Genomic DNA, 21931 nt, shown 5'->3' on the forward strand with positions numbered 1-21931 from the left:
CTCTCTCTCTCTCTCTCTCTCTCTCTCTCGTATTCAGAGAGAGACCAAACAACGCCATATATGCGAACTCGTACACATATGAATATGTACCAATTATACATATTCTTACATTTTAGCTTGCGGATAGTCATGCATTGGCAGTCAGTAGTGACCAATCAGAAAGATACTTGCAAAGCCGTCGTGACTAATCAGAAAGATGCTTGCGAGGCCGTTGTGACCAATCAGAGTGAGGTTTACAGGGCCTTTCTGACCAATCAGAGCTAGGTTCGCAAGGCCTTATAGCCAATCAGAGCGAGGTTTACAAGGCCTTTCTGACCAGAGTTAGGTTTACAAGGCCTTATAACTAATCACAGCGAGGTTTGCAAGACCTTTCTGACCAATCGGAGCGAGGTTTGCAAGGCCTTTGTGGCCAATCAGAGCGAGGTTTTCAAGGCCTCTGTGACCAATCCTCCACCTTATGTCTAATAAAGTCTAACACAAACAAACTCAAGGGCGTGAGGTCTGGAGAAGGAAGGATCTAAGGTATGGTTTTGCGTCCAGGTCGTCAGTGAACTGAATACATCATTGATACGTACTTTTTAAGACTGAAATTTTATATCAAGTGCTGGACCAGAAACTCGGTTATCCAGTATCAGAACACGAACTCCAAATATCCAGTATCAGACCAGTAACTGCAAATATCCAATACCAAACCACTAACTCCAATTATTCAGATCATTAACTCCAAATACCCAGTATCAGACCGTTAACTCCAAATATATAACACCGGATCATCAACTCTAAATACCCAGTATCAGACCAGTAACTCCAAATATCCAACACGAGACCATTAACTCCAAATATCCAACACCAGACCAGTAACTCCAAATATCCAACACCAGACCAGTAACTCCAAATATCCAACACTAGACCAGTAACTCCAAATATCCAGCACCAGACCAGTAACTCCAAATATCCAACACCAGACCAGTAACTCCAAATATCCAGCAACAGACCAGTAACTCCAAATATCCAACACTAGACCAGTAACTCCAAATACCCAGCACCAGACCAGTAACTCCAAATATCCAACACTAGACCAGTAACTCCAAATATCCAGCACCAGACCAGTAACTCCAAATACCCAGCACCAGACCAGTTACTCCAAAAGTCTGACGCCTCGCAGTTGTCTGGGGGATGTTGTTGACAGATGTTTGCGTGATGGAAGTAATTTCATGCAAATCTAATTTCCAGAGACGGTATGGAAGTTGGTCGGCGACGAACGCTAGCGCCTCCAACAGCAGCTCTCGACTACCAACCAAACCATCTATATTCCTAACACCACCAGCCTCCATCCCCTCTTCCTTCAGTACATTTCCTTCAGCTTGATGTAGACGATTTACAGAACATTAAGGAGAAAAAAAAAGTGAAAAATCCAACAGCTATGGTAACATTCTCAGGGCAACGGCTGTCTTTGCCTTCAGTTAAGGAGACTATTGTTGCCGCCAGTAAATATCTCTCGTCGGTTGAGGATACGTTCGTCAAGGTTCCACAATCCGGATAAGTGTTGCCGCCAGTAAATATCTCTACGTCGGTTGAGGATGCGTTCGTGAAGGTTCCACAATCCGGATTAGTAGGAATCGTTCTCTATGACCTTCGTTTTCTTACTCTCTCAATATTTTCTTTCCTTTTTCAGGATTTTTTTTTTTTAATCCATTTTAGTCTATCACATATCAATGTAGACAGATAAGTGCAGTTAGTCGTGAGATCTATAGCACAATAACTGAAGAAAATCCTAACATAAACAATGTAAGGATATGAACAGAGACACCGGTGCGAAACAGAGACGAACTGACAGACAAAAACAATTCTATAATGTAACAAAGTCGACAAAACAAAAATAATAAGGGGGCCGGGTGCAAAACTAAAAAATAACTGGACCTAAGAATACGAGAAACTTCATCTGAATTACAGTAGAGGTCATGAAACTCTTACATTAGCAAGTGGATGTTCTCCAGCGGCCTTCCCAGACTTCAGTGTTGTTCAGGTACGATGTAACCAAACCATCTACATCCCTGACACCACCAGCTTCTACCTACTCCTCCTACAATAAGGTATTTCTTCCCCTGATCTACGTAGACGATTTACAGAACCTAAAAAAAAAAGGACATTGGAAAATCCAACAGCTACGGTAACACTCTCGGGGCTACGTACATTTTTCATTTTCCACGGTATAGTTAGCCTTTTGATCATGACGACCTACGACCATGGTATTATGACGACCCACGACCCATGATGGTGCGAATCTTGATCCCAATGGAACGATCCTTGAGCTCATTAGTGATCTACTCTTTACAATGGCGGAATGACCTTCCCCACTTCACCACGGCGGTACGATCCTTGAGCCTAGCGATACGACGTTTCAGCACGTCTGTGCGACCCTCGACCTCGAAGGTTACGACCCTATGTATGATGTCAGGTCAAAGGAGAAGGTCAGCAGATCTACGGGTAGTAACGTCGTGATCAGAAACCCCACCGTCGTTTTCTTTATTCATCGTTTTTAATGGTATTCGAAAGACTTGTGGATCATCCCTACCTGATCATTAATCATGGGTGGGGATGGTTACGGCCTGTTCGAGGCTCCCCGAGATATATGTGTTATAAAACTTAATATTCAGTCACCATATAGTTCCCCAGGTGTTGTCAAAAGATGCTACAGGTGGCGTGAGGAAGTGTTGGCCATTGTTGGCACTTGGGTCAAATGTTGTCAGGCACTCGCGGAGGCCGCGCTGACAACTTTTGTGCCCTCACCACGAGGTAGACCAAGCAATACTTGCAAAGCTGCTGCGTCACGTGATTACTGTGTGGCAGTTGGCAACGCATGGGTGGGCCGTTTTGATAACTTCTTCTTTCCCTACGCCTCGAAACTTTGGACCTCTTTACTTGTCTATAAATGACAAGTTTTCCACTTCCTTGAAAGTTCGTGAATGCTTTCCCTTGTCTTTTCTTTTCCCCTTTCATAACCCTTCCTGCATTTCAAATACGGCCCGAAGTTGATGTGGATTTCAGTCCGTGACTGGAGCCTCCAACGTAGAAAAAAAAAAAAACTGCTAAACATTTACACTCATGATCCCTCACTACGAACGATAAACATCTGACATTATGTGATTAAAAGAGTAGAAAAAATATAACTTTCTTGAGATTTTGAGAAAAAAATATTAAAATAATGTATGTGAAAAGCCTATTATCTTTTTCCTTTTTTTTCTGTATAGCAAAATGGAAAAAAAAAAATGCTTACAATAATGCCCTCTTGGAGAAAGCCTTTGGTGATGCAAGGCCCCTCCCTCTGAAACCACACGTGTGTGGAGGGATGGAACAGGGAGGGAGGGAGGAAACTCCCTGCTAATGAAGAGTGGCCGTAATTAAGAGTGGCCGTAATTAACGGTGAGGCCAGCCACAACCTCCACCCCTTCCCCTCCTTCTGTCTATCCCATCCCCGAAGTCCATGCCCCAGGAGAGGCTACCCCAGCTGGATCTCCACTCAGGTTTTTTTTTCTTGTCGTATGATAACAGCTCTTTAATTCTCACTCATCTATCTGGCGAGTGGTAGGAGTATTTCTCAAGTGCCACTTGAAGGGCCACAGAGGGACCGACTGAACGTGATTTTACCTTGTGAGTAGAAAGGTCGTCCTTGGCTTTCTCGATGTAGATATGATTCAGGGAACGTGAAGATTCGATGGTACCTTAATATATGTGTTCATTAAATCACGTAAATTAGCGTCTATTTAGCACTTGCCATGATGCCATCTCTTGAACTGTCATTAAAGAATAATTACGATCTACTTACACATTTTCATATTCACATGATCATTTACATATGAATCAATTACATCTGCCTTGCGTGACATCAATATATCGTATGTAAGGTGCTGGAGAGAGTGATATAAACATGTTGAGAGCGTACAATAGTGTACAATAATGACTGTGGTCTTGAAATAGCGTGTGGGATGTCCTAAGATTTAATCTGACACTTTCATTACTCGTTCAGTCCCACTTGCGACCGGCAACATAAGTGAATTTCCACATCGTTTCGCGGTTGTTTAGGTACGTTTTATATCCCAGGTTATCCATACGGATTACACGGGCCACCATGAGCCTAAGACACGCTGGTCTGTTTGCAACAAGTCGTCTGTATACAACTGAGCATTGCAATAATGTCCCCATGATATCAACGACAATTTGTGACCCCAACAGGCGTTATAATATCTTGATATATATATATATATATATATATATATATATATATGTATATATATATATATATATATATATATATATATATATATATATCAAATTTCTAAAAATGAAATTTTTGTAGTAATAAAAGAAAACCGGGTAATCACTTTTACGTTTTCTTCCCAGCAAACATGGGGGACTAAGCAGGAGTACTCACGGTCGCACGGAATGGTAATATAATCCTCCACACATTCTACAGTTGGCTGGATATATTTCAGAGGCTGTCTTAGACGTGTGGTGTTCCTAATTTCAATCTGCATCATATATTCTAATAAACACATAGTTGTCGTTTCTCTCAAAGGTTAATTTTCTATTGTTGGTGTCTGATAAGCCTTTTGTACACGCTGTATGTGTCTACATAACTCTCTGTGTGTGTGTGTGTGTGAGAAAGTCGTTTTCTTTTTCTCCATTTTGTAAATCAAGTCCCCCATTTCCTCCCTCTTCCTCTGGCGGTGGCAGCAGCTCGAGCTCCTGCGTCTGATTACCACCTACTCACTACAGGAAAATTGTACCCGTCAAGCCCACCTCTTTAAGCTCGACGCTAATCTGATTATATGAGAAGCTTCATCAAGGCCGTGGGTAGTATGGGGGAGTGAGTCCTCTTGGCTAACAACTGGGAAAGTAGTTCTTATGAGAAATATTTTTTCGTCCTATTTTTTTTCTCTAACCATTGTTTTGCCTCGACGGTCTGCAGCAGGTGTGGCCACAAGCAATATATCTAAGTTCCGAGAGAACTTCTAATGGAAGTTGGCCATTAAAACTTAGATTGCATTAAACAATCGTAGTCCTATGGCCTGACAATATATATATATATATATATATATATATATATATATATATATATATATATATATATATATATATATATATATATATATATATTGTCAGGACTCTACCTGCATTTGAAGCTACACCGCGGGTGTAAAGCCACCTCCAGCGAAGCGCAACGTGGCCAGGAAGTAGTTCGGTCCTGTCGAGAGATTTCTCACTCTAGAGGCGTCCATCATGTCTCTGCTACCGACTCTGGCGCAGCTTTGAATCTGTAGGAGGAGTCCTGAGGGTTTTACCTGATTAAGAATCAATGTTCTCTCGGTCTTCCCTTGCCCTTCTGCCATTTTTTCCTACTGACGGTGAACACTAGAGCCACGGTACTGCCCCTCTCACAGTCTCACATTCCTGGGGCGGTTCTCTCGAGTTTCCTCGTCTTCAACAACAACCTCCTTGGCCGGGGGGAGGCTTCCAGGAATGGCGGTCATGAAACACAAAGCTTCTCCCAGGATCAAAGTTCCAGAGCCCCTAACCTGGTACCAGCCTAGCTACTTCCAGGCTCGCCGGGTCGGTCCGTTTTCTCTCTCCTCTCGCCAGGTATATGGTCCATCGTTCTGGACCAATGGCCTCTATTAGCGCACGGCTCAACGGCTTGCGTAGCCTTCGCTGCAGTTACGTGGACTGGCTGGTCGTACACAAAGAGAGAGAGAGAGAGAGAGAGAGAGAGAGAGAGAGAGAGAGAGAGAGAGAGAGAGAGAGAGAGAGAGAGAGAGAGAGAGACTGGCAATATCATTACTGCAACTGGTGCCATATCTAAGATGGGAGACGAAGCATGTATGGCCGGACTCTCAAAAAAAAAAAAAGGGGGGGGGCTGTTCTCTTAGAGAATCCTATGAGTTGCCCTACTGCCTTCTTCTGTCTGCTACCATTACCATTCCTGCTCTCTACGCCGTCAAACTCATGCATAAGACATTTTCCTGCGGAAATATATCCGAAATTGACATGAAAGGTTCTGTCAATAAAGGATGGCTTTTGTTGGCTTTTGTAAAAGGGTAGATTACACCTTCGACGTAAAAACAGAACGTTTCATCGTTAGTCTATACGTCTTACATGACCAACAACCTCTCGTTAATATCATACTGGACGGTTCTGTGCAGCGAATGATACCTCCAGCTTGCCAACAGCCCAGGAAGATGGTAATATATCTCTGAAAATTCATGAGTCCTGGATTTGTGGGTGGAAAGAACTCATGGTTGTGAGAGGGTGGAGGAGCAGGAGAGTGTTGGGCTGGATGATAAGGAGAGAGGAGTAGGGGAGTGCTGGGGCCGGGTGATGGGGAGACAGCAGGGGTAGGGGAGTGCTAGGTTGGGTGATGGGGAGACGAGAGGGGTAGGTGACTGCTAGGCTGGGTGATGGGGAGACGAGAGGAGTAGTGGAGTGCTGGGACTGGGTGATGGGGAGACAGCAGGGGTAGGAGAGTGCTGGGTTGGGTGATGGGGAGACGAGAGGGGTAGGTGACTGCTAGGCTGGGTGATGGGGAGACGAGAGGAGTAGGGGAGTGATGGGGCTGGGTGATGGGGAGACAGCAGGGGTAGGGGAGTGCTAGGTTGGGTGATGGGGAGACGAGAGGGGTAGGAGACTGCTAGGCTGGGTGATGGGGAGACGAGAGGAGTAGGGGAGTGCTGGGGCCGGGTGATGGGGAGACAGCAGGGGTAGAGGAGTGCTAAGGCTAAATAATGGAGAGATAGGGAAGGAAGGATAAACCATAAGATCCAGCAACGTCCACAAAGATCTATCAAAGCTACCAACGCTAAGTCTTGGATGTAGGACTCGATTTCAAATTAGACCTGAGGATCGATATATCAAGGGTCTAACGCCACGTTTGACCAAGATCCAACTCGACCCAGCTAAATGGGTGATCGGAAAATCAAGTTTAGGATGAAAATTCTCAGAGATGAGGAGGCGGTGCGTGTAAAGGAACCCGGCCCCACGGAGCTGATCAAAATGCAACAGGGTGTAACAAACCTAATGATCAGAAACTCGGAAAGTGTGTCATACATACGTAATAACGTGCAGCTGACTCCGACCTTGAAGATGAGATGACGACCGGCGGAATCCAGATTCACATCCGACTTCCCCGTGAAGATCCAACGTAATCTCACGATCTTTCGTCAAGCCAAGGCTCGGGAAATACACGCAGGCGCAGTTATGTACGTGTCATTAGGTTCCATCTCCACAAACGCAGTATAACCTACCCTTAGGTACCATTCATACAGAGTTTCAGACCGCAATATTGTCACTGGCTATGCGAATAAAAATCATCCCCAAACAAACGCTAACTTGACACCTGTACCACAATGGCATCTCGTCTCATCAAGAGGATGAATGAAATAAAATTAAATAGCTTTCATTTTGAAACAGCTCAACGTTAGATGCAAAATACGGTTCCTGCTAGTCTCGTATAACATACATCTGGGTGTACTCAGTACACTTCTTCAGCCACAGCAACAAGCGGGTCTATAAATCTGTCTTCATTCAATGGCGCTTCAGAAAACGATGATGAGGGATAGAAAATGGCGCTTCAGAAAACGATGATGAGGGATAGAAAATGTAAACGACCTTAGCAAGATAAACTTCATAAGGTTTGTCAGCCATCATGTGTTAACGACGTCGGGGTTACTGAACCCTTCAAGAGGGTAAAGTTAGCATCACTTGCTGTTGGGAACCTCCGAATTATGGACGGCATTTGTCATTACCGTAACATTCACTATACATTGTCATTGTCATACCATTCACAACACATACTCATCACCGTATCTATCATATACTGTCTTACTATATCATTCCCTATACACAGTCATTACTATAACATTCACTATACACTGTCATTACTATAGCATTCACTATACACTGTCATTACTATAGCATTCACTATACACTGTCATTACTATAGCATTCACTATACACTGTCATTACTATAGCATTCACTATACACTGTCATTAGCATTCACTATACACTGTCGTTACTGTACCATTTACTAAGTCCTGACCCTAAAGTCTTGAGTGTTCCGTGGTGTCCTCAAGCATCTGTCACTGTAGAGACGCCAGTGGTAATGAGCGACGGCACGATAAACAACACAGCACAAGAAACAGATTGTAGTACTCAATACTGTTCAACAGACAAACATTCTCTTACCCCCCGTAGCTATTATCACCGATACATATGAGCTTAATAGACATTTGTAGATCAAAAAGGGTTTAAAGATCGTTTCCGAGACTATGATTCAACTGCTTCTGATGTGTAAGTATACAGACAACGATTACCAAGATGTCTTTTGTGTTCAGTCGAACTCGGCCACACCTCTCCTGCATCTTGTGGTCTTTCTCTAGGGTCATGCTGTTCTGACATTACTCGTATCTGCTGTAGTGGGAAATATGACCGAGTGTTGACTTCACTAGCGAGGGATGACCGTCAAGGGGGTCACACAAAGTGGGTTTCGTGAGCCTGTGTGAAGCGAGGTTGATCGTACTGGACGAGAAGAGAATTAACGTACTGCGAAGCGAATAGTTTGTTTGTGAAACCCGTGCCACCAACAGCTGGTTCTCACACAGAGGTCCTGGGATGAAGCAGAATGTTGGTATACGCCCACCACGGCCGTGTGCCCAGTTCACGGTGATGGGGAAGACCTTGGCTCGCTTTGTGTAGTCGCACTCCTCAATGACACACTGTTCTGTAAAGTCATTCCTATAGACTAAATCCCACAGGCCAACGTTGGTCACTGACAAGGGAAAAGTAGTTAGGAGAGATACACGTCTTCACTATCCTGATTGCATAGGACCCGACATTCTCACACCACCGTCACTCAACATATCACTTCCACCTTATCATACTCTTCGACTCGACCGAACGCTAAGTGCACAGGAGCACAGGTCATCTCGTACCCAAACCATTTCATATCGTTTTTCTTTTCCTTTTTGCCCTCGAGTCATTTTCGTATTCACTGCGCAACGAAGTCAATCGTGCACAAAACCGCTACGTGTTTGCGTAAGTAAAATAAGCTAAATATTCAAAGAAACACACAAGAACGCTGTTCTCTGGCGATGAACATCAGAGGCAGTTCCCCCTCTAGTTCCTCCTTGATATCCGTGCGCCTCTGTTCCTTCCTCCCCCACACTTCCACCCCCCCCCCCCACTCTCTCTCTCTCTCTCTCTCTCTCTCTCTCGTGTTTTGCAATAAGCGCACCAGCTGAGCGAGGAAGATGCCTTTAACAACGCTCTATTTCCCACGGAGGTCGAAGTCCCAAATTTCATAAAAGGAATGGGAAATAGCGGAGTCTCTCGGCGTGACTTCTGCCATTATTTACCTTGAGTTGAATATTGGATCCAGCTGGTGCCTGGCCTGGCTCATCCTCCAGGGGCCCCACCTCACCACCACCCCAAGTATAGGAGGTCCTCCCTAAGGGACCCCACTCACCACCATCCCTGATACAGGAGGTCCTCCACAGGGCCTTACTCATCACAACCCCTTGTTTAGGAGGGCCCTGAGGACCCCGACTCACCACTTCGCCTCACTCACCCCCCTTCCCAAGCCTCACTCATGACCCTTGACGTAGGGGAAGACCTTGGAATACGCCTAAACATTTACGAAAACATCCGATATTTATGCCAAAGAAGCAAAGAAAACACCGACTCTTGACCCTGTGGAAGGGTGACCTGACGTAAGCAAATACTATTTCACTCAAAAACTGTTAACGTTTAGTTCAACCCTTCCATACAAGGGTTGGACAACCTACAGTCATCACCTGGATATTTCTGTGCATAATACGGCACCCCAGACCATGCCCATTAGTCTACACACTACAGTCATGTTCCCACTGCGCAGCGAGGTACTGTTAGTGTGTCATGATAAAGTCGAGGATGAAGTGAACGTGTTAAGTCCGCTCCTTTATTAGACAAATATCATCACTCGACCTCCAAACATCACCAGCCACTGTTGGTGTGTCGGGAACCAACCCACGCCAAGGGTTTTGAAGTGAATCCAAAGAAACTACTGTTTATAATTCACTGGTGTATCCCCTTCTCTAATAGTCAATTCAGACTGCATGCCTCATTTCAAAAAACGTCATACATAAGATCGGCAGCAAAATATGCCACAAAGATCAGGGAACTGACAAATATATATATATATATATATATATATATATATATATATATATATATATATATATATATATATATATATATATATATATATATATATATATATATATATATATATATCCTATGCCAGCCATCTATTAAACCTGAACTTATTTGTAGCGTAAAGAAGACACCAGCAAGATGCGATTATGATACAACTATCTGATATCATGAAAGGTTCAACAGCCTTGATGTAAGCAGCTATCTGTGGGTAAATCAGATTTCACACTCACTTGTGGATACACACTCGAGGCGCGCAACACAAAAGAAAATATGCAGTATTATAAGATAAAAATCAGTAAATAACGATAATGTTATGAATAAAGCTCCTACAGTACAATATCCTTTATCATGTTGAGTATTTTCTCTCATTGTAAAATACATTACATGATAGAAACAATGCAAAGTTTGTCCCTACATACCCTCTTAGACTGATTCACAAACATCTTACGATACTCACAGTTTAAATCAAATTTCCCCAGGCGAAATGATAATATATATATATATATATATATATATATATATATATATATATATATATATATATATATATATATATATATATATATATATATTTCAACGTGACTATATAAATCACGCGTTACGTTGAAAGTTTTTGAGAAATGCAAAAACTTTACAAAGAACCAAGCATATAATGACCATCGGATCGTCTATAACTCCTGAATATTGACAGACCTGATCATCATCCTCGTCAACATAATAACCCAAACGGGTCAAATATATTTCGATTGGATTATAACATTACGTTGATTACGCTCTGATGACCTTACCAGTCGATGATTCTCTAAAAGTCAAAGTTAACTATCCAACCCACCTAATCATGATGGTTCAATCTACAGTGCACATTTGTTAGTCAACACTTAAGAGGTCAACACTCACCTGTACCAGTGTTGAGCACTTTCCCTTACGTTTTGTTATGAAATCACAATACCCCAACCTGGAACAGGGTAAATAATATATTTGCTAGGTATTCTTTTTATTGGTTGTCTTTTAATATACAGCATAATACATACATTCAGTACTGTCGTGTTTAAAACATTACTACAGCGTTTATTCAATGGCAATAAACCTAATCAACCCTTTTTACAGTAAGGCAAGAGTTTTTAACTAGTGAGGGGCCCCATCTCCTATTTACCCTTCCAATACACAACTATCCAAACACACATTAACGTCATGAGCTTCCTAGCGTACAAGAAATTGCGGGAATTTCCTCGCGTATATGAACTAATATACAATAACTGCTCCTCATCTCTCTTGCACCTTGTGTTTTGGTCTAAGATAATCTAGTAAAAACACTATGCTGGGCAACCTAGCATAGGGGTGATGTATAACATTCGTCTGGTCAACCTGCACTCCTGCTAGAATAGGAAATATGCCACACGTGTACACAGCGAGGTTATAATACAATAAATATATTGTTACTTTGGGAATTGTTTCTGCCCTGGTAACTCTCAAGAGAACTTTGGACAATAAGAAAATAAAGTTTTAGCATTACTAACATTTTACATGTAAGGAAGTACGTGCAGTGCGACTCCTGTTGCTATTTCGGCAATTTCTAATGTTCACGTAAACTTTCCTCTCAAAACAAAACTTAATTTTCCTCTAAGAGCAATCAATCGTGCGTTTGTTTTAGCACTCTGTTTATTATATGATCTATAAATACCCCAGTAAGTCATTTCTTTTTACCGTGATTAATAACCGACCACATATCTGGAAAACTGACTAAATATCTGATCATAAACCCAAGCTATAATCTATTAAGCTATGCAGGATCAAGAAACTTATCAAAACTTTCATTAAATAGTCATACAATCATTGAGGATGACCTGTACAAATCATTCCATTTCAGTTTATAATCTTCTGTACCACAATACAAACAGGAAAATATAGAGAAAGTAATTTCTCTAGAAGTTATATGTGGAAGGCGATGCTTCGCATATTTTGACAAACACCACATAAAGTGTAGGATCATATTTCAAAATCATTTATGTCTGCCAGATGCAAATTCTCTTGGTTCTCAGAAATGAAGCTTTGAAAACAAATGAACATCATGTATGGCTTAACCACGACCTTCTCACCTAATGAATGACGTAGGAGCTCATGTGATATGTAGCCATAGAATGATACAGACATGTTACGTACGTTACAAACTCAAACATATGTAGATAGGCAGACACCTATTAAGCTCTTCCCTATAGAGAACATTTGACAATATTCTACCTTCCAATGATGGTTTTTTCATACAAGTCGCTTCAAAGTCTGCTTCCTTCTCCAACTAAGAAAAGTCTATTGATATACTACTGTTAAGGCACAGAAAACACCCTCCCTCCCATTTTGATTGTTACACAATCTGCTAGACATAAATCTTATCCTCGCTTGGCCAGGATCATACCATTTCAACACCCACCCACCGGAGGACTGACCAACCCACTGTGGCTGTACCTAAGAACTTACAGCATCAGTAGAAATCCTCCTGCCAGATGTGTCATGTGTTCCGCGCCCCCGTTCCAGCCGTCGTCGCCTGGATTCACAGCTCAAGATCCGTCTGGATTTCCAGGTACGAGGCAATATCTGGAAAAAATAGAAAATGTTAAGAATTGTTTCTGTTCACGGATAAGGCTTGTTGCAATGTGTGTGTGTGTGTGTGTGTGTGTGTGTGTGTTGGGACTTAAAAACTTTATAGATTGTTTGCACCTGATGAGGCGGATTGTCTTCATGAAACATGTCGTACAGCATGTAGAGAAAAATACATGTAAGGTAAAATTATCTGAACTGCCGAATTCCAATTTCACCACACACACACACACACACACACACACTCCCAGTCATTTTATCGACAAGCCCATATGGGAGAATGAACAACAGGGTTAACTGTGAACCACTTGACACGACCAGTATTAAAACCTATGCACTTGACCCTCGGCGACCTATGAATGGTTCATGGTCAGCCACATTAACCGTTACACTCCTGTGGTCCACATACCCATATATGTTACCCTCTTATCATACATGTTATACATGTATCATGTTAAGTGCACTGACATACATACTATAGTCTGCACTGTCATTTGCATACAACACTCACCACAGCTAAATAGAACCAGCCCACAATTTCGTCTGAAAAAATTTACAAAGACCAAGCAGTAACTCAGACACGCAGAGATACGTGATGTATATGTGAAAAACTCACACATCCGGTCACAAGACATTCTCAAAAGAGTACACATCACGAACAAATTAAGTTCTTTCAATATTTCTGACCTGGATGGTGATGGTTTCCGATATCTTCAAGTGTAGGACCCGTCAGTCAGTAAGCACGTCCGTAACACTGCTTCTGCAATGAGAAATACAGCGATGAGTTACTACACATGTAAATATCTGGTCTTATGCCTAAACTATAGTCCTGTTCTATATACTAAAGACAGGGCAAGAGTTAAACCTCTAATCGTTCTCACACTACCAAAAACAAATCTAACCTTAAGCTAACCTTAAAAAAACGTAGCCACTGGTGGCCGTTGTACTAGGCGTTGGTGCACAGTAATGTTGCATGCTCTTTCTACCACACCACCTTCTCCTTTTGCCTGGTCAGATCATATATATATATATATATATATATATATATATATATATATATACCACATACGAGGCGTCTATACACTGTAATACATGCTACTGTGTTCAGACATAAACCTGACTCGAGTGAAGGCAACACACACACACACACACAATTCAAATATGAGGAATTCCTAATCCCAAGCAGTTAGAAAATCAAATAGAAGCAGTCAAGACAGACACTGAAAATAGGACACATGCAAACACAGAGAAACACAAAAGTAACCAAGACTAATATTACCTATCACCCAGACGAGGGTTTGCTAAACCTCCTCGTTGTAGAGAACCGATCAGTTGCTGCGATCGTCCCTCTGTTATTGTAAGATGAGTTTGACCTTCTGCTTCTGTACCAAAGTAAATGATCTGATAATATACCATACTCTTGCATATACATCTATGCATGCTCTGATGTTATTAGTTCTAACCTTATCACACATTGTAGAAATCATACACACTGGAGGTAACCAAATGATGAATTAAGTACATCATACACACTGGAAGGGGTACCAAATGTTGAAGTAAGTACAGATAGAAACATGATTGGGAACAAGTCTATACAACTGGGAGTCACTGGCATCACAGATGACATCACAATCAACTATTACATGAGAAATAAAAGATACAAAAATTCAGACACGATAAGTCATGTGGTTTTAGCAGATATGCGATTTAAAGGTTATGAAGAAATCGTGTGTATGAACATTAAAAACTACAATGCATGAGAACCTGCATAAACGAGGTGGGGAGGACAGGGTCACTTGAAAAGGTAACAACTGCTGCCGTTGAACCAGTTAGGAAATATCTGATGAACAGGCCCCCCAAAAATGCCAATCACCACCATAATACTGACCACCACTCATCATTCCTGGTGTAGATGTGAAGTATGTAAAATATACTTGTCAGAAATAAGCTGTGAATGAGCTCCTACCACAAACCATCCATTAATGCTATGACCTGCTCAGGTACAACAGAGACTCCTAAATACAGAGACCACGAGAGTACGTGGCACCCAAGACACAGAGGTATGATGCAGATATGACCATCATACTCTTACCCATCTACATCTTCAGCTTTCAAGCTACACTTGTTCTACTGAAACCGAGTACGGTCGTTAGGAAGATGAACAGAGCAGCTGCCACCACTAGCTTACAAAGTTTCTGCATAACCAGACGAGTATTACTAGGGGAAAAAGGAAATGAACGTGAGAAAAATTCCTCCGTAAGTTTGAGACTCAAAGAAAAAATGAATCAAAGAATAATGAACGTGAACTTAAAAGATTCACAAGTCACAGCCCTCAACTGCACAAATCGGGTCTTTCAAGAAACGAGAGAAACCACAAACAAGAAAACAAGACAGCTCAACAACGTCAGCCTTCGATAAAACTAGTACACACATCACTAAACCAAGCTATATCGGATTATAATCTACGTGGGACCTCTAAATTTGAGAGAACTACTATATTTTTGAGATTATGACTGGCAGTCTAGTGTTTAGCAACCCTAAACAGCACGTCTTGTGGGGGTGAGGAAGGTTTCCATTCATTGTGATTAATGAAATCCTAAATCCAGACTCAGGATACCCTGCCTTTAAAATCACTTTCATTGAGGTTAAATCATCTCAGATCAAATCACAAGTTATCATTGAATCCTCAATCAAATTTCTAAATGATACATCCTGTTGTACATTAATTCGATCCTACTTTGAAAAATGAAGTAAGGGCTTCCGGACGAATTATCTAAACCAAAATTAAACATCTTCAGCCTCATTACATCCTAAGTAGACACTATCCCCGAGTTTAATATGGACGTGACTATTTACTACGAATCAGTATTAGATCAGTCGTTACCACAATAACCACAAACACTAACCTTATACTATTCATCGCACTATTTAATTAAACTGTTTAAACGATGCAAATAACACACTAACGTGCACGATTCCTAACACGTCACATTCCATGCTCCTGCAAGCTCTACAGCACAATAGAAGTTTTCAATACATCGAATTTAAGTAAGTATGAAAAGTACTGAACATCTTCAAAATCACCTTTATTTACAATGTTTTACGATCGATTGTCCAGTTTCAAACGCCTACGTCCACCAATCCGCCATTTTCAACATGACCAGATTGTCCAGCGTACACTTTGCCCTAGAAAGCCAAGCCAATGCTTCTTTTCATTTAGGCTTATCACCCAGTCATATACTGTACATAGAGTCGAACACTTTAGGCCATTCGTATGATCCTCGATGACTCTCAAAGAAATATCCTGCAACCAAATACAACTTACTTCAGCAAGCTCCCGTCGGCAACTGAACCATATAATAAGGTGTTGGTTCCCGACTTCACCTCCGTTACGAGATCGGGCGCGAAGTCTCGTGAAGCGGTTTTGAACACAATGAATCACCCACACTTTGAAATACCTAGAAGTTTTTGAAGCCATTTTCTGCTTCCAGCAATAGATAGATAAATGGAATATGTCACTGAGTCCCTTCGAATATTAGTGATTAAGAAGATACATCTCCAAACATTTCGATCAGTGAAGAAAAGACAGTTGAAACGCTTATTTAGCCAGTTCATTCACAATTCAAAATTGCTTGTAGACAATCTTTACCTTACATTCATCTGCCATAAGAACACTGTCACGACCAATACAAAAACAAACTAAGAAATTATATTAACATAGTAGTAAAACAACGCAAACCCCCGTAATGTAACGAAAACTGTCGATATGAATATACCTGAATCCGATACCATTAAAGCTGAAACGAAGTTTCGATACTGCTTCAATGCAAGGGTGTTTGTGTGTGTGTGGGGGGGGGGGGGGGATGGTGTTTTCACAACATATTTACTAATAACATCTGACGATTACATGTTAATTATATTTGTATCAGGATTAAGTTTTTTATTTAACAGCTCTTGCAAGAGCCGAGACCATCAACACAACGAGTAACATCTGGCGAGAACGGAACTGAAATCATCGATTTAAGTGATCACTAGCCAGATTTTCAGTAACCTGTTGGAATAAGATTCGTCATTAGGTGAACTTATTATCAACAAAAGTCGTCAGTTAATGTTTCTCTGGTTCTGAAAATTCATCTATGACCATGCTAAGATGCACAGAAGAATATGACGCTTTTCATCATCACTAAATGAGTTATATTTATAATAAGGTTGGGCTGAGATTTGCTACCTGTAGGTAGGGGCCGATATGTGAACCAGCCATATAAACGATGAAACAAGTATGATTGGTATTGGTTATTCTGGTATATTTTGTAGTTACTTTCGGAATGAACATCAGTGCATTAAAGAGGCATTTAAAAGACGAGATGACATTAAAGCCCATGTCGCACAGGCTGTTCTTATCGGTTACCGCGATCTGCAAAAATACTCCCCCCAAAAGTCTTTTCGTTCTTCTTGCTTGAACTGAGGCTCACATCACTTTTTTCTTGGTTGTTTATCATTCTTATATGTTCCTCTATATCACGAGAGATGCGATATGGTGTAAATACGATGCATGTCGTAGTGCGGGCTACCGATCTGGTGTGAGCATTGTGAAATATTTCTTCCTTTGATTTGTTACAGATCTTTTCCTTTCATATCCAGCTTTGCTCTACTAGTGCATTTGAATAAAACTTAAGGCAATTCGAATGGTACAGATTATGTAATTCTGGTGTATTTGGGAATATTTCGAGATTTTGTCACCGTATTTTTCCATCTGAATTATATAAGTGTATCCTAAAATTATTTTGTCCATAGAAAACATAATATGATGGTAGACTTTTAAAACGGTATGATTACTTTACACCTTTGTTATTGTCATTGATTTACCTCTTATGAAAAATGTTAATTAGAGTTGTATTCACATCATTCAGGTCTCTCCGTCAGAGCTCCTACTGTACAGTCAAAACATAATGCCAACAATAATAACAGAAAGTACAGAATCAAAGCCGGGATCAGGAACTTTGTCATAGGGTTTTACGAAGATTTTGTGTATTATTCTATTTTTTCTGAGTCTAATATTAGCAGATCCTGTTACCCTGCGGTAGTTCGGTGCCTTACAGTTTTCTGATACTCCACTGCCAAGACTGGTCGCTTCCATATCCGTTTCTGGGAATGTTTCAACGAATTTCCATTTCGAAAGTACAGTCGCTTCCTCCCAAGACTCACCTGTTTCGTCTTTTCTTGCATCCTGCCTGCCCCTTTCCAGGAAGGCACCCTTTGATCGCCCACTCTTGACGGCACGAGTTTCCCACAAATGAGAAAATTTGGAATCACTAAGCAGTAGGTCCTCCCTGAGCACGTCCTACGTCACTCTTGTTTACCATCGGACTCCATACATTCCGTCCCGTCAAGAGGTCGAACCAGACTCGAACAAGGTTCCAAACTTACAAGTTCGAATCATTCACTTAAGCGCAGCTTTAAGAACGTCCACATCCAACTGCTGCAGACGGTTTTATATATATATATATATATATATATATATATATATATATATATCCCTGGGGATAGGGGAGAAAGAATACTTCCCACGTATTCCCTGCATGTCGTAGAAGGCGACTAAAAGGGGAGGGAGCGGGGAGCTGGAAATCCTCCCCTCTCAATTTTTTTTAATTTTCCAAAAGAAGGAACAGAGAAGGGGGCCAGGTGAGGATATTCCCTCAGTGGCCCAGTTCTCTGTTCTTAACGCTACCTCGCTAACGCGGGAAATGGCGAATAGTTTGAAAAAAAAAAAAAAAAATATATATATATATATATATATATATATATATATATATATATATATATATATATATATATATATATATATATATTGCAAAAAGAGGGAAAAGCTAATCATTGCTGAAGTCTCAGACTGAATACTCATAAATTTGTTTAGGATGAAGCAATTCGTCACATTTTACGCGACACACACACACGTCCACCTAAAAGAGACCCAGAGATTACAGTCACACCGGGGGACCCCGTGCCAATAATGGCAAACCCAGAGCACACACACACACACACACACACATCCTCCCTGTGCCAGTAATGGCACATCCGAGAGCGGGCCTTCATTAACAAGATCCCTTGCTAATCTTTACACATGCATGCAGATCCACTGTCATAGGCTGTACATGATAACTAACATATAACACAAGAACCATATTTCATGATCCGAAATAATCGTACTACGCAGCACATCCTGTGTGGTCAGGAAGTTCAGGTCTTGGATAATTACAGTATACCTACAGCATTTGAGTGTCTATGAGCTAGAAAAAAAGTTAAAACATTGAAACTCATTATCACATAAACAAATATTTCTCTCAAACAACACAGCTTCGTACAACGACTCAATCACAAATCTAACGTCAGGGACATTCTACTCACCTATTTTTCCATCAACATCCTTATTTGTAACGAAGAATATATCTTAACACACACACACACACACACACACACACACACACACACACACACACACACACACACATTTTAAGTCCTGGCAAAGTACCACTATTCCACAGTCTTAAACGTACACATAGGAAGGGAGTTATGCTGCTTACGGTATCCCTTCAATTGATGCGTCCCTAAGGAACTACAATCTTTACAAATGAGTCTCTATTACGTCCTTATAGTCTTATATATAAATTTATGTGGCGAACACATACCACGCTCAACCTTTGGCTCTGTAAATTGATGATAAACACCTCATCACTATTTGTCTATTTGATTCTGATATCAACAGTATGATATCTTGATTCCTTTTCGACATTTTTCCACATCATTACATTCTGAGAGTAGGTTGAGGAGAGAGGGATTGAATTTGGTTATAATTAGCAGAGCCGACGCCTGCGCGTGGGTGCTATTTCAGTGCGAGCCTTGTGCCCCATGCTGAGGTAATCTTTGTGAAGGTTACAGAGGGTCAGTTTCACTGTAAAGTGACCCCATATAACCTTTCTTTTACAGTCTTGTTTGTCACAGATAAGGTCTAGGCTACAAGGCTAACTATATAAAATTCATGTTACTTGATAGTATATATTTTTCTTTTAGATAATCTATAGATATAAAGATAACTTAAAAGAAAAATCTGGGAGTCGAGTCTTACTCAGATATAAAATGCAGTTCTTCCCAGAGAGTTTAGATTCGACGATAAGTATGTGCACATAAATGCTCTGAGCCGTGGAACCATTTATGGCAATAGCAGGAAACAGGAAAATTACGAGGAATTCTAGAAACAGGATCAAAAGAAACAAGAAAAGATTAAATTTTATGAGCATCAACTGAGATACGTTTGCCCCATTGGGAAATCTTATCCAGATTCGAAGTAAAGTAATTGATGACAAACGACTCAAATCGAGGAGACTGGGGATTCTGAATGAAGTTAAAGAATGTATGGTTGACGCATCACCATAGGGGTAAATTGGATTTGTTGGGGAGAAGAAATGATCGTATATATATATATATATATATATATATATATATATATATATATATATATATATATATATATATATATATATATATATATATATAGCATAAAAGTAAATAAGAAGTCAAAGCCTTGGGAAACGCCGCTGCTGATAGGGAAAGGGGGAAGACATTAATACATATGAAAAGGAACCGACTACAGGGAATAGTGATTGTGAGGAGGAAGAAAAGCCGAAAAGTAGCAGATTGGAGATTAGCAGAACACTAGCCATAGCACAGACTCCTTCAATGAAACATACACGTTGGTATTGATTAGATGGGATGACATGAAAATATATAGTCATTATACAACTTAGACTCCGGAAAAAAGTAAGATATTACCAGTGTTACTTAAATACCATTCAGAAGTAGAAAGGTTCATTAAAATACCCGAATGTGATCTAAATGAGAAAACCGAGACAAAAATACTCTTGTCCGAACCGTCTAGAACAGTCTCGGGTGCTTCTCACAACGTTGGGTATTCAGATCTTCTTCATGGTAGGTTAAAAGCAAAAGGATAAAAGGAAAGTAAATCAAGTGTCTGAGGACAAGAAGAAAATTGTTAAGGTGACATTTGGTAAAACAAATTAGATAAACCAACCACGTTATTTAGTTTTGAAAACGATATATATATATATATTTTTTTTCTTTTTTTTGCTTTGTCGCTGTCTCCCGCGTTTGCGAGGTAGCGCAAGGAAACAGACGAAAGAAATGGCCCAACCCACCCCCATACACATGTATATACATACGTCCACACACGCAAATATACATACCTACACAGCTTTCCATGGTTTACCCCAGACGCTTCACATGCCTTGATTCAATCCACTGACAGCACGTCAACCCCGGTATACCACATCGCTCCAATTCACTCTATTCCTTGCCCTCCTTTCACCCTCCTGCATGTTCAGGCCCCGATCACACAAAATCTTTTTCACTCCATCTTTCCACCTCCAATTTGGTCTCCCTCTTCTCCTCGTTCCCTCCACCTCCGACACATATATCCTCTTGGTCAATCTTTCCTCACTCATTCTCTCCATGTGACCAAACCATTTCAAAACACCCTCTTCTGCTCTCTCAACCACGCTCTTTTTATTTCCACACATCTCTCTTACCCTTACGTTACTTACTCGATCAAACCACCTCACACCACACATTGTCCTCAAACATCTCATTTCCAGCACATCCATCCTCCTGCGCACAACTTTTTTTTTCTTTCAAACTATTCGCCATTTCCCGCGTTAGCGAGGTAGCGTTAAGAACAGAGAACTGGGCCTTTGAGGGAATATCCTCACCTGGCCCCCTTCTCTGTTCCTTCTTTTGGAAAAATTAAAAAAAAATAATGAGAGGGGAGGATTTCCAGTCTCCCGCTCCCTCCCCTTTTAGTCGCCTTCTACGACACGCAGGGAATACGTGGGAAGTATTCTTTCTCCCCTATCCCCAGGGATAGTATATATATATATATATATATATATATATATATATATATATATATATATATATATATATATATATATATATATATATATATATATGAGTAAAAAATTCTTTATAATGCACATGATGATATGAATATATGTATACGACTTTAGTATCATTTTGTAAGTA

The 21931-nt window shown here is 40.8% G+C and overlaps 2 long non-coding RNA genes across 5 annotated transcripts in view; both read right to left on the bottom strand.

Moving 5' to 3' along the window:
• The window catches only part of LOC139753457 (uncharacterized), a 192749-nt gene extending 181548 nt beyond the window's left edge, over positions 1-11201 (bottom strand). Inside the window, exon 1 of the long non-coding RNA XR_011713713.1 lies at positions 11144-11201. This is a non-coding gene — a long non-coding RNA (uncharacterized lncRNA). The remainder of the gene's footprint in view (positions 1-11143) is intronic.
• Positions 11202-11223: 22 nt separating this feature from the next.
• Positions 11224-18205, bottom strand: LOC139753460 (uncharacterized). 4 transcript variants are annotated; one of them, XR_011713720.1, is made up of 4 exons: positions 16164-16193; positions 14118-14220; positions 13526-13598; positions 11224-12835 (listed from the first exon to the last, which is right to left on the bottom strand). It is a non-coding gene; the product is annotated as an uncharacterized lncRNA (long non-coding RNA). The 4 variants fall into 4 exon arrangements; XR_011713716.1 differs by lacking the exons at positions 14118-14220; positions 16164-16193 and adding an exon at positions 18044-18205; XR_011713717.1 differs by lacking the exon at positions 14118-14220 and having other exon boundaries at positions 16164-16211.
• Between the last annotated feature and the right edge of the window lie 3726 nt (positions 18206-21931).

The sequence above is a fragment of the Panulirus ornatus genome, chromosome 2 (assembly GCF_036320965.1).
Source record: "Panulirus ornatus isolate Po-2019 chromosome 2, ASM3632096v1, whole genome shotgun sequence".
Taxonomy (NCBI): domain Eukaryota; kingdom Metazoa; phylum Arthropoda; class Malacostraca; order Decapoda; family Palinuridae; genus Panulirus; species Panulirus ornatus.